Below are 16,979 nucleotides of genomic sequence, written 5' to 3'. Positions count from 1 at the left end.
ATAACATATTTCAGCAATTTGCAAGAAAAAATATGTATGTATTAAAATTAATGGTCTTTATTCTGAAATAACCATATTAAATGAAATATTCTTGAGATTATTGAAATTGGGTAACCCCGAACTGCAGGCATCGATATTTAAGCATAAAAATCGTAAAATCGAAAAAAAATTTAAGACCTCCTATTTTCGAAGTTAATTAAAAGGGCAAGGTTATTATTTTATCCAAGAAGACTATTTTTTTTTTCATTATCCACCTCAAAGACTTTACCATTACATTTATTTCTGTATATCTTCTCGCCATCGAAATATTTGATTTTGTCTATTTTTTTTTTTTTTTTTAATAGAACAAATTTCCGGCGGCTGCGTTTATAACAGTAATAAATATAGAGAAAATAGTGGAAAACAAATCCATAAAAACCGATTTCTAAGGAATAATCCCTCCTGATTTACTATTTCCACAGATTTAAACGCAGTCTTGTAGTTATTTTTTACCAGTTGTGTCGTTTTCGCTGGAGTTACCCCATATTTAAGTTGCATGTACAACACACTTTATTTTTATTTTATTTTTTTATTCTTCACTCTAACTTCAATCCTTTTAGGCATTCATAAGTTACAAAGCTCATTTCGTAAATGTCTGTTTGCATTGCAGGCAATTTCGCATTAAAAATTCCCTAGTGAAGAAAAGTTAGTTCCCCGGGTATTAATTTCGCCAATCGGCGACCACAAATATATACATACATATCAAGGATATTGCGAATATTTGCATTCGCTTTCGTTATGCGAGTGATTCGCATTATTTTACACACTCGCATTTGCATCAAATGATACGAATGTTTTGCGAATGGGAATGTGTACATGGGCAGAGAGTCCTTTCGAATATTGTTGAAATAGCTCTAAGTCTGTATAACCAGGGTGCGGACATTAACCGACTTTTAGCTTCAGGCGCTAAACGGTTAAGTGGTATATCAAGCAAATTGATGTGCCTTCAACAAGTGGTGCTAAAAGTCTTATAAGCAACCTAGGAATAATTTTAGATTCCTCCAGTGAAAGCGAAGGCTCGGATGTAGAATCTGGAGACATTAGAAAATGTGAAACTAAAACTCAATTGAAGGCCTATCTTAAAGAAGAACGAGCTTATCTCGGTGAAAATCATCTCGATTGGCGCAAAACTGAACTAAAATTACTTTTTTCGAAATATAATATGTCCCCTTCTGAACTTTGACTACTAGATTAAAACACTGCACTATGGTCTAGCAGCTACTATTTGCTGGGCAAAAGTAATTTTTTTGAGTATCGATAAATCGATTTTTTTGTCCCTTTATTTCTATTTCTTTCGTAGTCAGTATACTTGTATTTAGCTCGAAATGATATAAGTCTTCGAGTGAGAAATATACTTCATAAACGAGAATTGAAATGAATATTTGTTTGATTAACGAAAAATAAAACTAACATACATATAACTTGCTAAATAAAATAAAACTCATTTTCAACATGGACTCTAATTTGGGTACTAATATTATTTAAGTAGATATATAAGAAATTGGTTTCATTTGGCGGTCTTCAAGCTTTGTGGGCAATAAAAATGTTCAATTTAGAGTTTGTGAGCTGAGAATCATGTGGCATTTTTTTGAATTTTTTTTGAATAATGGGCTTTTTTATAAGAAAATGTATTTATGTTTTGCCGTGCCTTTTGATGTTTGGAAAGCAGCAGTCAACAAAGGCGCAAAAAACTGTTGTTTTAAACATTTTGCTGCCTTTCAAATAAATACAAATATAAGCTTATATTTAAAGGAAAAAGTTTTTATTTGAAGCAGCTGTGATTAGAAAAAATGTAGCAAAAACTAAACAAATTTTTTGATTTAAATTTTTTTTTCTGATAACGCCTTACTGGATCCAAACCCCTCTTATATATAAATCTTTGGTGAAAAGTAAAAAGTTATAAAATTTGGTCGCCATATTGGATCCGCCATTCTGAATTTCGAAAATCTGACATTATATTTTGAAATTAGCGATCTCAAAAACCCCCAAACACTAAGTTTCAAGTCAATGTGGTTACTTTTCGACTTTTGACCAGCAAGTGATAGTCGCCTAAGCTTTTTTTATGTTATTCCTATCATTCGCATTCGCATTCAGGAATGTGAAAAATATGACAATCGAAACATCCCTAATACATATGTACATAGCTGTATAACCTCTTTATGTTTTTATCTGCATATGGGTTGCTTTGTTCTACATTCTTGCTTGTCAATGTTTGTATGTAGTTTTCTAAGTTCGTAGTTATAAGGGCGCGACATCTGTTTGCATGTTGGATCCCAGTTGAGCGGCTAGGGACATGACTTGCAATCCCAAATATGCTATAAATTCAAAACAAACACACATATTGCGTAGGGACATAAATAAAGAATGTGTGCCTTGCCGTTGTGTCTCAAACGAAATATGTGATCATCAGAAATTTAAATATATGAATACTCGTATGTACATATGTATGCATGTTAGCTTTTTGTAATTGGTTCAAATATCTTAAGCGTGTATAAAGTATGTTGATGTATAAATGCGTACATGTAGTAAATATTTATATAAATACATACATACATATACGGGAACACAGTCGACAGGAATTAAAAAGACGCAACAATTCTTATTCAGGCTTCTCCTCTTTTTCTCTGTATTCTCGTACAGACTCATATATTTATGTACATTAAAGTGGTCCAAAAATGTATGTGAGAAAATAAGGTCGGATTTTCAGTGCCGCCACCCCCTAGGATGGTTCTATACCGATACTATATATATATATGTAATATAACTTTGCTTATCTTCAGAAGATTCCCAATAATAATACTCGATTGTTTCTTTAACCATTTTTTCATGGTAACTATATTTTATTGGTACTCCAAAACCTCCAGCAAATGCAATGTGGGGAACAATAAAAAATTTTTAATATTAAAAAATGGTTAAATAAGCAATTGGACATTAATAATGGAGGTCTCTTAAAGAGAACCACAGTTTTCCGATTGAAAAATATTGAATTTCAAGAATTTTATATAATTTCTGCGAAAAGTTGTTTTTTCCCCATATAAAATACATGGAAAACTTTGAGCGCTGCGAAAACACCCTAAATATTTGTTGATTTCAAAATAAAAAAATTGGTGTATATTTTTTCGGTTCAGAACAATCCTAGGGGGTGGCGGCAATAAAATTCCGACTTTGTTGTTTTTGGACCACTCTAATGTACCTTTGCATATATATGTATGTATGTATTTATTTATTGTCACACATGTAGTTACTTATTTATTTGCTGCTGCTTTAACAGTCGCTTGTTGCACAACGCATACTATGTATATATACATATGTATGTAAACTGTATACGAGGCACCATCCTTACAGTAAGTAATGAAGATACAGAATTGCTTTTATTCCCCCCCCTCCTCCGCCCACATAATTTTGTGTTTTTGTGCACTTCCTTTGAAAGCATGCTCTTTATCTTTCCTTATTTCAATTGTCTCATTTTAATTGTATCACTTCATTAAGCTGGCGAAATTCACTGATTCACAATTCTCACGCTGTCCTTCATCTGCCACCGCTGCTCCTAAATGGATGATTGTTGCATGGCAAATCATTTGCTACACAATTTCGCTTCTATTTGTTTTCATTTTCGTTTGCTGACCGACTTGGTAAGCTGTATGAGCTGCTGAATTTTCACTACTTTGGCAGATTACTGTCATGAATTGCTAGGAAGTTAGCAGCTAAGTTTCAATTTGTAAGCTCTTCCAGTTTAATCACCATATTTTTAAAATTGAGAATGCTATCTTGCCAACGCCAATCATACGGAAAATGTGGGTGGGTAATTTTTCATATCTTTTTTGTTTAAGATTTTAAATAATTTTAATTTTTCATAGTGAAACTAAGAGTTCACTCCTCCATAATTAAAGTACGTTCTGGACATCGGTCGTAAGGTCTCCATAGTTGCTGTCACCGGAGTTCGCCCTGGACTTTGATCAAATTTTCGTGAATTCTTTCTGGCGGCCAGCATTTCAAGCTATTCGCGGCAAATACGTCTCGTTTCACTCTTCCCTTCCCAATAACGGTCCACATAGCTCTTATTGCACCCGATCGCAGCGTGTCCCAGTTGGCTATCTGCCTCTGTACATATGCGTTAAAAATGTCAGTTAACTAAGCTCAGTAGCGCATAAAATAATGCCAACTGTGCAGTAAAACGGTACATAAAATGAAGCTACAAATTTAAAGTCAAAAGCTGCGTTGTCAGCATCCGCTGAAGTGGAATTTTGCCTTTTCATTTAATGTCTGCGGAGTATTATCCAGCGGTAAGAGATAATTTGTACTTGCTTTATGTTCCACACCCCCGCAAGTGTGTGAGGGCTACTTATCTTCAAGTAAGCAGCATACTAAATATTTAATTAAGTATTCATTACGCTTCATTAAATGTTTTACGAAGAGTTGAAACACCTTATGGCAGTAAGAATGCTTAGAATCCATTAGACCGTGGCCATATGTATGTACATTAGGGTGGCCAAAAAGAGTAAAGTCGGAATTTTAATGCCCTCATCCCCTATGATTTTTCTATATCGAAAAAAAGTAATAGAAGCGATTTTTTATTGGTCCCCCATTGAATTTTCGGGGTTTTTGGGTTTTTTGGCGGAGCTATAATTATTAGTTAATATGACAAAATGGTTAAATAAACAATTGGGTATTAGTACTGGGAACCTCCGCAGAGAAAATGAGTTTTTCAATCGAAAAATATTGATTTGTAAGATTTTGATATCATTTCTACTAAAAGTTGCTTTTTTCCAAATAAAAAAAAAATGCAAAACTTTGAACATAAATATTTTTAGTATTAGTACTAGTAGTAGTAGTAGTAGTAGTAGTAGTAGTAGTAGTAGGTAGTTTTTTTCGGTATAGAAGAATCTTAGGGTGTGAGAGCATAAAAATTCCGACTTTACTTATTCAGATGCATTTTTGGACCTCCCTAATGTACATACTACAGTGTTGCATAGCAGTGTGCCTATGAATTGGGGCGACTATGATAATTCTATTATATGCTATCAATATTATTTTATATTTAATTAACTTGCTTGTGTGTATAAACTTCATCAATAATTAGTTAAACATTTAACGTTATAAATCACGATTATCTACTTTAATTATTCAATTTGGAAGTTTGACGCATGTACATAGATATATGCAACAAATAGCAAATGTGTGTTGAGTGTAATATTTATGAATACTCGGTACGTGGCAAAATCAAAACGTACACCACAAATTGGTCTAGAAGCTCGGTCAAGCAATTTGCAAAAATGTGTGTGCCAAAAATGTATTTAATTTTTTTATGACTACGAATATTATTATGGATATATGTAGATATTGGTATGGATATGGATGTGGATATGGATAAAGGTGCAAACATAATAATGGGAATAGGGCCGTCAATTCAAAAGTATAGACAGACAGACATGAGAGCGGAAAATTCTTTTATTGTAGAGTAAATTAAATAAAACTCCTCTTTGAGGTAAAAATTTCTATGTTGTGACGAAACCCGAACTAGAAACACAAATTTTATTATATCAATTGAGGAACAAATTTATACACATTTTTTTAGCTGCCTCGGAAGCTTGCGGAAAATGTTTATATTCGTTGCTAAAGTTCCGTTTTTTTTAACCGACTTCAATACAAGAAGGAGGTTATAATTTTTATTTATGAATGTTATCGCATAACTTTGGGCCACGTTAAGGGGTTTCTATAATTATCTTTCTAAAGCTAAAAAATTGCATTTTTAAGGGAAGTATATTGCAAATATGCTTATCCCTTTACAGACCAAGGGAAACATGCTTCCCATAGAGTCTATCGGCTCATAAGAAAATTATGTTCAATTTCTATTTAGTTTTTTTTATCATAACATTTTGGAAATATGTACAAATAAAATATTTTTATAAAAACTAAAAAATGTCATGAATTAGAAAAATATTGGTTATTGAAGAACTATGAGTTAAAGAAAAAAATGGATTTTTGAAAACATATTTGTTTGGAAAAATTTTTAGAAAAGAAACATTAAGAAAAACTTTTTTAAAATCCTTTTTTAAAACGGAATTTTAAGAGAAACATATTTTTTTGTAAAACCCTTTTCTCTGAAAATTATCGTTTTGTAAGAATATTTGTTTAGGAAAAAATTTATTTAGAAAAAAAAATTTTTTTTACCAAAAGCAGAAATAGTTAATTATTCAAAAAGAAAAAAATGTAGGGAGGCAAATTTTTATGGAAACAATTTTGAGGAAATTTAATTGTGTTCTTTATTTTTAGAATTATTTGTCATAAAACAAATAATTTATAGAAAAAAACTTGTTTAAAAAGAAATTTTTATGCTTACAAATTTTGAGGAAATTGAGTTGTAAAAATAACTTTTTCCTTGGTTCTAAAAAAAAAACGTTTTTTACCGACCTCAAGAAACAAAACAGAATTTTATTAATGTATAAGTTAACGGTCTCGAAAGGGTTGATAAAAATATCGGAACACAGAAGAATCGTTTTTACTTAACTTCGAATTACTTAAATATTCCACGAAAATTTTTCGAAATGAAGACATTTATTTACAAGTATGTACATACTTGCAGCATTTTTATTTAAGTAAAATTTTAAAAAGAACTGTAGCAATTTTCTTGAATTCATTTAACACGTAAATATACATTTCGGCTATTTAAAACTTTAAAACGCTTCAAGCATCATACATTTGACTTGTAGTAGAGGTCAAAAAATGTTTGACAGTTTCCAAAGCTATACAAATAAAGCACACATGCCTCTGTTTTTTAAGATTGGAGACAAATAAAATTAAAGAAATATTTCAACGTAAATCAAAAGATCACATTAGCTATCACCCATCCAGTATTATAAATTATGACAAATGTAATTTTCGTAGAAATCTTTTCAATAAAGTAAAACAATGAAATTTACTTATCGAATTAAATGAAATTATTCAACGTAAATTGTTGAATATTGGCAAATGCAGTGGTAGCACGCCACAATTTAGATTGACCGACGAAGCAGTTCTGTAAAAGTTGGCGCTGCACTCAAAATCAAAGCAAAAAGAAACACACTTTTGTGGCTTTTGCAGACCTCTTGGAGCAGTGGTGGCGTTGCGAGTAGTTGTTGACTGAAAGCACTGCTAGCGTTATTGCAATGTATATTTATGTACACACAGATGTGCATTGGATGAAAATGTAATTCGTAAAGGACCGCATAAACAGTGACTCAAACAAATGTTGATTTTCTTCAAATATTCGTAAAGTTTTCCGATATAAATATTTTTTGTTATTTTTATATATCGTCTACAACAACAACAACAATTCAACAAATGTTCATCAAAATTTCAATTTTTTATTCCGAATTTTTAGAAAATTTTTGGGTATGCGATTTTATAGCCCATACAATTTTAGTCCAATGAAGTGCAAGTTTCAAAAAAAAACCCAAAAATCTTCTAAAAATTCAGAATAAAAAGTTGAAATTTTGATTAAAATTTTTTGACTTTTCCTAAAATTTTTATAAGGTTTGAAACTGTGATTTACACGGTTTTGGTTAAAGCTTAGACGATATTTTTATATAGAAACAACAAAAAAAATTTATCTCGAAAAACATTACGAATATTTGTAGAAAAGCAACACGTGGTCATTTGTTTGAGTAACTGTACATCGATGTGGGAGTAGCTGAATGAAACAACCATGTCTGTTTACTGAGACGGAAGTCGAATACTCCTCTTTTTTATTTTTGCATTTAGGATTATGGCAAAAGCGAAAAAAAAAAGAAATATTGCCACAAAAAGTTTTTACATTCCTGGTAGCTGTAAACAAAAGGATTACTTACTATTTCTTCGAGCTGGAAGTGTGCAGTTCAGTTGTTTGTTGGCGTTGCTGCGTAAGTGAGAGCGCAGTTTGTTGATGCATAAATACGCCAATTTCAATGTCAATATTGTCGGCAATGCCAGCAATGCTGATTTTGCGTTCAATCACCACATTTATTTATGTTAGAACAGAAAGGCGAACTGAGAATTTCTAATTTTAACGGAAAATATGAAAAGCATTTAACTATGAAATTTTGAATGCTATTTAAACGAATTTATTGAACAAAAAAATGGCAACCGTGCGGCTTATTTTTAAAAAACTTACAAAATCTGGTCATGTTTTTTATTCACTTGCATGCGCCCAGAGAGTGTAACATCCTTGTATAATAGGGATAATTTAATTTTTCTCAAATCCTTTGGAAATAGTGAAAATATAATGTATCGGCAGCTTCTTCCAGCCGGAAGTATTGACCATAAGGAGGGCGTAGAGAAGTGTTGCAGAGTGCAGAGGTTTGCTGTATACTGGTACTGACGTGCATCTATACAGGGTTCCGGGGCACACCGGCGTCGCGGGCAAGGAGGAGGCCGAACAGCTTGCCAAAGAATGTGCCTTGTGGGAAACTATGCAAATACAGGAAGTATCAATATCCTTCTAAGCGATTGAGTGGGAGCTGGACCTTTCCAAGAACCGGATGGCGCAGAAGTTGTGGACAAACTGGCTCTGAGCAGTGATAGGATACGTAGCGGTTTAGCCTCCTGGGAGCTAACTCTCTGCCTTATCTCGAGTTCGTTGTCAAGATGTACCCCATAAGTGGTTCCAGTTTTCCAAGAGGACTGCGATGTTCTTAAACATTGCTCCGGGTAGTCAGTGATTAACTGGTTAATGTTTTTTTTCTTTTGACTCAATGAAACCAGAATAAGCTTGTTTACTGTGGGCATAGGCCTGCTATAACAATGGCTGCATCTTCTGATATTGTTCTAAACGCTGAACAGACTATAAGAACACAAAGACGATGCATAGTCCTAATGCCCCGAGTATACGCAGAGCGCTTAAAGGCGTTACTCCAGGCCGTGGTCCCCTATAGGAGTATAGATCTTAACACTCTTGCTAGGATTTACCTCATCAGCTATCTTCGCTCGCCGATGTTCGCCATTAACCGAGAAAGAGCGGATGCTATCCTCGCAGCTTTTTGGTTAGCATACTCTAAGTGGTCACGGAAGCAAAGACAGTCATCCAGTTGCATCCACCACGATTGACACATCGCCGGAAAAAACCTACAACCTCGTTCATGCCGTTCCACAGGAAGGGGTCCCAGTACCGATCCCTGGGGCACGCCAGCTGATACTGCTTGGTCAGTCGTTTGTTTTTCACTGTTATAGCGAAGCATTCTATCCGAGAAATAGTTGTTTAATGTGGTCGTAGTTTATTTATCTGGTAACGCCATAAACCTTAATGGTCTCTCTGAAGCCACGTAGTAGCTATCCAGCCAACCTAACCTATGCTTTTTAACCGTCTTACTTTTTATAAATTGAGCCTGGTACTTGCATCCCCAGATGGTATGTTCTTGATGTAATAGTACACCGTTTACATTGCTAAAAAGTTCCCAAAAAATCTTTCCCCAAATTCAGCGAAGGATGTGCAAAGTAGAAATAAAATCGTGTTATATCTTTGACAATATTACACGTCCGCTAAATTAGCTTGCTAGTTGTTACTTCCCTTAAACTGTTATCAACCACACACACAAACAGCCAAATCGTCAACTCCACCAAATGAGCAAAGTCAGTGTAGAGCTATGCGTCATAAAGCGGTGATCCACTTTGGCCGGCGACAGCATGTGTAAACTACACACATACACAGTGTCTAAGTAAGGAAGTGCAGAGCGTAAAATGCACGTGACCGAGTTATCAATGAGGTGATTTAGACTGTTAAAGCCACTTGACATGCGGCCATGCACCACTGGTTGACGACGCTGGCGTTATTGATGTGGTATAAACAGGCGATGCAGAACACTAAAAGGCGTTTGATAAGTGCAGCTGCTCTTTGTTGGCTTATGTTGCTAACTGTCGCCACTAACGGTGCCTTATGGCTCAAGTCACTAATTGTGGCGCCTGTTTGTGTGTTCACAAGTCCCGCCCTTGGTGTATTAGTGCGTTAGGCTATAATTGTATATAATTTGTTAGCTAGAATTCACAGCTCGAATGCAACTGAAAATGTGAAAATTAAATGCTATGCGCACGCCATTCTGAAATTAGCCCTCTTTATAGTGTTATTTTTGTAATTGTACCACGCCAATGCGGGCGCTACTTCAAGTTTCACAAGCATTTAGCTAATTTGTGGCATTTGACACTCGCGAGCCAACACTTCACAGGCGCGCGAAATAAACACTCGAGTGTGTAAAATAACAAAAAAAAAAGCCCACAAATACAGTAGCGCATATGCATTCCATTTTGCACTCAGCAAGCCTTTGTATTTACATATGTTTTTCAAGATGTACTTTTGTATGTATGTATGTACATTAGGGTGGTCCTTAAACTCAAATGATATTTTCAGTCTCCCCCAAATCGGTAAAACCACTGGCACAGTTATCACATATAAATTGTATCCCCAATTAGGGACGGCTAAGGCGTGTCACACTGGGGGCAAAGTTTAGATTTCTCTATGGAGACTCAAAAAATTTAAATATATTTTTTTTTAATCTAAATAATACCCAAAATCTATACTAACATAGTCGAAGATATCACATATAAATGTTGGTCTCGATTGGAGTCGGTTAAGACGTCTTCATACGGTAACCTGAGCTTTGATCCCTGAGCGGCACGCCTTAATAGACTTCATTCGAGACCAAAATGTTTATGTATGTATTTGGGCATTAGATGAAAAAAAGTTAATTTTAATTTTTTGAGTCTCCATAGAGGAATTTGAACTTCCCCCTATGCGGCACGATTTAGCCGCCTCCGAAATTTATAAGTGATATCTTCGACTATAGTGGCATCGACGTAGTGGTTGAGGCTTAGGAAATCTGATGTGAAAAATTGTTCCTACATTTAAACACCACCCTAATGTACATACAGAAGGGTTTATACAAATTGCTACATTTTTGTGCCCTATGCAAACTTTTCCACTTGTTCCCTCTCGCTTTAAAATCTCGCTACTTTCGTTTTGCATATTCTACAATTTGCATTTAAGTGGCATATTTTTGTATGTTATTAGCAACAAATTTCCTTTTTGTATTCATAACTAAACTGCCATATCCTGGAAAAGACTAATTTTATAATTGTAAGCGGAAGTACACACATATGTACATGCAGCCTTTGTAACTGGCACACCAGCAATATAAATTGCCGTACTAAGGTAAATAAACAAAATGGCGTGCGGTCTTGTGCTGCTTTATGATAATATGTGCATAGCATGCAAAATTGTCTCATGTTCCCACAGCATGTGACCTCGACAACACGACCACTATCCATAGCCGCCGTTTACCGTTGCTCGATTGCTCTGGTCTACCATACATACATACATATGTACATATGTAAGTGTGTGCTTACAAATTGCCATTGCATGTCGCATTGGCATTTGCAGCCACTCACATGCTCAGGCTTTCACTTTATGGCCACTCAACTGCTAGAATAGAATGTAATAGTAGTTAGTTTGCATTGCTCACATATCGCCCATACAAGAGAATGCAATATTTCGGAGTCAGTTTACAAGCACACAAGCGAATTTGCATATGAGTCATTCTTTTGGACACGAAGACTTTTAATTTGGCTTGCATATGTATGTACTAAGGTTCGTTTTAAAAAATGTTTAATATCTCACGAAATATGTACTCGTAAGATTGTTTGCTAGTTAAATATACGCCGTCTTTTCAGCCCCAATGCCCTGTGATGCCGCCGGTTAGAGACCTTACTTCACATTTGTTTGGCGTCAACAATTCGTCGCCACGAGCTTTATTGTGTGTCTCGGCCAAAAGGGTCTTAGGATCTCACAGTCATCCATATTGATTCACAGGCCATTTGCTATCGTTGTGGTGTCTTCTTCGAGCCCCTTTAGTAGTTAGTAAGGAATCGGTGGTAGTAGGAAGTTATCCACTTCGCCTATTTGCATTTCCAAGCCGTTTCTAGTCATGTCGTCGACTATTTTGTTACTATCGATAGTACCATGTCCAGGAACCCAGCATAGAGGGGTTTTGACGTAACTCAGTGAACCCAGCGATTCACGAAATTTCCGAACTATTTTTGACTACCTATGGAAAACATTTCAGCCTGAAAATCTGTCCATATGTTTATAATAATTTTGTATAAGAACTCCAAAAAAACGGATGTAATAAATTTATATTCAAGCATACCTCCATACCATACAAACCTGATCTCAAAAATGCCTTAAAATGCCATAAAGAGCACTCCAACGAATATATGACTCCGAAATTGTGTCCATTTATTTTTAATAACGTTTTGTGCGAACTCTCGAAAATTGGGCGTTATGGGTTTATTTCAAAGCATACTACCCATACAAACCTAATCTCAAAAACGCCTTAAAAAGCCCGTTGGTTACCACAGTAGACTAATGCACACCATTCCGAAATTTTGCCTATATGTTAGTAATAATATTCTAACTAAACATCAAAAATATTGGTTTGTTTAACACATTCCTCCCATGAAAACTTAACCTTTCGGCTTAGAGCCCCTTTTTAGGCTGCGCCTGTTACGAATACTTGCGCTGGCTTCAAGTAAAAAATCCCTTCTTGTGGTGCGCTGCTTACGGCGCGGGATTTATCGAAGCTTGCGAGACTCTGCACTTTTCCAATTATTTTCTGATTGCTGCTTTTATCCAGTGCTTGCAACCACATCAGCGCTCTATGGGTTGGAATCAGTCGAATGACCGTAGTGTATATACCGGTGACAGTCCCCAGGACCTTTTGCAGGTATAGTACGCTACTAGGCCCTTCTTTGCTCTTTTTCTACATTGCGCTTCCACGTAACCTTGGAGTGAAGGATAATACCGATGTATACTGCCTTGGGAGAAAGGTTCAGGCTACTCCCATCTAGCTTTGGTAAGGTGAATGAGGAAATTTTGTTTTCCTCGTGAACAAGACAAAATATGTTTTAGAAGGTATGCCTCCTAGCTCATTTATAATAATAATAATAGATTGGCGCTTACACATATGTTAGTGTTTGGCCGAGCTTCTCCTCCGATTTGTGGCGTGCGCCTTGAAGTTGTCACACAAAACGGAGGGACCTACAGTTTTACGCCGACTCCGAACGGCGATTGTATTTTTATGAGAAGCTGTTTTTCATGGCAGAAATACACTCGGAGGTTTGCCATTGCCTGCCGAGGGACGACCGCTGTTAAGAAAAAAACCTTTTTTCTTGCGGAGTGGAAGCGCGCACTGCTTACCACTACACCACAGCGGCCGACATTTAGCTATCCATTATTTTGTTGATAATAAAACGTTTCGAACTAGTTTCTGAAAACCCCGCTGTTTTTTACTTTGTATTTGTAAAAAAATAAACTCGGTTCGCCATAAAATTCCCGCAAAGTGTAATTTTCTACGGAAAGTTTCAGCGGATCTTCCCAAATTGACTGTGCTATTTGTTTTTTTATTCAAAACATGTTTGTATTTATTTATCGAACGGGGTTTAATTTTCTTAATTTTTTTATTTTCTGTATTAATGTTTATGCTAATAATAAAAATCTAACAAAAATTTCTATAGATATCGCTTAGCTGGACTATAAAATGTATTTACATTTCATTTATTTACAGTGAAAAATCTACGCGTAAAACAAATTTTAATTCCATTTATAGGATATCGTAAAGATTTTTATAACCCCACTCGCAGCTACTACAGCTAACAGACAGTCTGCATGAAATCTGCACTTCACTCAGCTATTTACCACCAGCGACATGCACAAGTTATCGCGAATGCTTTGCCGTACAGGCTATAATCGTAAAGTTTTAAGACTGAATTGCTTTTTGCTGCAGATGCAGATGCAGATGCAATTGCATAAATTTATCGCCAATCTCCATTGTACACATTGTACTACCTGCGAGGCGTTAAAGATGATCTCACAAACGCACATTCTAGGCCAGCCAGTGCAGTGAGTTGGGTGAATGCTTTCGTTTTTTTGGTAATGAACCTTGCACTTTTACCTTCCGCTGATGTTTTCGTTTCGTTAACAGTTAATTTTGCTTTGTTTCTGCTTAACACATGCATCGTAAAAAAAACGGTAGCTTGGTGCACAATAAAGTATAAAATAAAATTGGATTATCAGCTGTGTGGATTTTGTGGCACATCTGAGTTATATCTGAATGTATACATCTGTAAATTTAAACACTCAAGGTCAGTAATTTTACGAATAGCTGTTGAGTTTTAATTTTTTTCTGCGAGGCTTTAGAGATTAACTTCATTAAAACGCATGTGATGGCCCTTGTTTGAAAGCATTCAAGTAATGAGTAGTAATAAGTAGTTGCATGTACGTAGTAAAATCCACTAAAACTTACAAGAAAAAGTGATTTTGTACACTTTATTTGAAGCGTAAATTTAGAGACAATTTAGGTATATTTCCAGTATTTTTATTCAACAGTATACATATATTTTGTGAATAGAAAAGGGATTTTCTAAATAGCTTAAAAATTAAATTTGTTTAAACGATTGGAAGGATGTTGATTCAAACTAAACATTGTAAAGCGCAATCACTCTGCATGTGTAGAGGTGCCAAATGGATTCGATCGATTCGCTTTTTATTACTATTAGAGCAATTCATCTAAACGCGCAAATGCCTCGTAACCACATATTTAAACCTCGTAAACCTAATTAATTGCACGGAATACCGATTTATTTACAAGTTTTACGCATTTACGAGTTTAGATGAATATAATGAAGTGTGAAGTGCAGCGTATTCGAACGAAAATTGCTCCTCACAAAAATCTTTTTTAAGTAAACAAATGATGGCTAGGAGCTAAATAGTATATATTTTATAATAATAATAGATTGGCGCTTACACATTTGTTAGTGTTTGGCCGAGCTTCTCCTCCGATTTGTGGCGTGCGCCTTGATGTTGTCACACAGAGCGGAGGGACCTACAGTTTTACGCTGACTCCGAACGGCAATTGTATTTTTATGAGAAGCTGTTTTTCATGGCAGAAATATACTCGGAGGTTTGCCATTGCCTGCCGAGGGACGACCGCTGTTAAGAAAAACCCTTTTTTCTATATTTTTTGCGATGTTGCTTTGACGAGGGTTTGAACCCAGGCGTTGCGCAGTGGAAGCGCGCACTGCTTACCACTACACCACAGCGGCCGACAACGTATGTATGTATTTAAGTTGAAACAAAAATGGTGTGGCACAAGTGTCAGATGTAGGCCCTTGACAGCTGCTTCAGGCCCATTAGAAGGGGTGTCCAAGCCTCAGTCTAGCAAACCCTGGCAATCTAACGGGAAGTGTTGAGATGATTCCTGCTCATCGTCTTTAATGTAACTTCCACAAAAAAAGATCCGATTTAACGTTTAATCTCACTGGGTGAATCCCAAATCATACAGTATTCTGGCAGCATACCCATCAGAATCGTAAGCTGTGGCTTTACAATCGTAAGGATCCCCAGACCGTTTCCGGTTCACCCTCGGTCAGAAAGATTTAGATTTATACGAGGCCCATATTTACAAAATAAGAAGGGCACATGTAGTCAATGGAATTCAACTCTCTCTTTTTGTCCTAAATGACTAGGACCGAACAACCGACAGAGACATGGAATATGTTCGGAATTCCATTAAAACCAGCATGGGAATGCTCCCAGCTTTCTAACTAGCAGTGTGCAGTGTTTGCGACCCGCTACCTTAAATCAGCTTTTAATTATAATAAAAGTCGAAAAGCTCATCCTTTTTGATTTTCCCGGATAACGTGTACAGAATTTCGATCTAAACGTATGCTGTTAGAATGTCTGAATTCTAAATAACCCTAACAAAAAATATTTGGCAAATGATTTGAGGCTGATCAACTTCACTGGGTCCTGAAATATTATTAAACATATGTACGTATATTCTATTAACCATATTCCAGTTGATAACTTACACAAAGTTATGAGACTAGATAGTTAGAAATCATAAACCCCGATTGATTATATTTGGATAAGTGTAGGGATGGCAGCGACTAATCACTTGATTAAATTAATCGATTATTTTTGGCCAATTTACGATTTAATTGTATCGTAGTTTTGTGCTTCATTAATCGATTCTTTTCGTGTTCGATTCTAAATTACTAGAAGTTGGTTGTAAATAAGCCGTATGAAGGCAAGTTGAGGAAAATGAAAACTGTTTACCCAAAACTTTACGGACTTTCGGAAAAATACTCTCATTTAGTTGGTACCTCGGTGCCTGCTGGGCGCCTTTTTTCAAAAGCTGGCGCTACATCCACCAAGAAACGCAACCGCTTAATAATGAAACGCTTATTAAAACTTTTGTTTTTGCAAAAATGGTTAAACAATAAATAATTATCGGCGCTAAAAATACTCGTTTTATTTTATTTTACGCTAAGTAACTAGATAATTAGAAAATTGGTATGAAAAATGTTTTTGTGAATACCAACTGTAAAAAAAGTGTTTTTAAAATTTCGATTTATCGATTATTTCTCAATAAATGGCAACTAATTGCAAGATAAGTGTGAGACGGGTAATACATGCATACAATCCGTTTTAGGCGTAAGTACATTTCGGCCAAACATTGCAGTAAAATACGAAGAAATAAATGCTGGAATAACGGCCTACCAACAAGTTCGAGGACTTACATACTTAAATTCTTAAGACCGGGGTAAGGAGAAAAATACGTGGAGTATTGCTTAGAGGGAAAATTGTTTAACTTGCTAAGTAAATAGCGTGGATATGATGTTCCGCTACCAACCTCTGGCGAACAGTGTCATCTACGCTCTTAACGCCACGTCTCCACCTTCTACAGACTCTGTTAAAAAAACAGTGCTGAGATAGAAGTTTCAGGTGGAGATGTGGGGTAAAATATGGCGGCGAATATGGTCAGACGGAAATATTCCTTAATTTCGCACGCTCGACCTCCAAGAAGGGTAAAGCCACCATCAAGGGCATTACCGGGGCTTATCAGTCTGACATTAGAGTTGGCTAATCCATCGAAGAC

At 35.7% G+C, this 16,979-nt stretch overlaps 1 protein-coding gene across 1 annotated transcript in view; it reads left to right on the top strand.

The window, feature by feature from the left end:
- Positions 1-16,979, top strand: part of LOC118737057 (cGMP-specific 3',5'-cyclic phosphodiesterase) — a 90,346-nt gene that overhangs the window by 56,460 nt on the left and 16,907 nt on the right. The window lies entirely within an intron of this gene.

The sequence above is a fragment of the Rhagoletis pomonella genome, unplaced genomic scaffold (assembly GCF_013731165.1).
Source record: "Rhagoletis pomonella isolate Grant_MI unplaced genomic scaffold, Rhpom_1.0 Rhpom_scaffold_00004, whole genome shotgun sequence".
NCBI classification, from domain to species: domain Eukaryota; kingdom Metazoa; phylum Arthropoda; class Insecta; order Diptera; family Tephritidae; genus Rhagoletis; species Rhagoletis pomonella.
The sequence above is the reverse complement of the archived record's forward strand: the minus strand, read 5'-3'. Positions and strand labels throughout refer to the sequence as shown.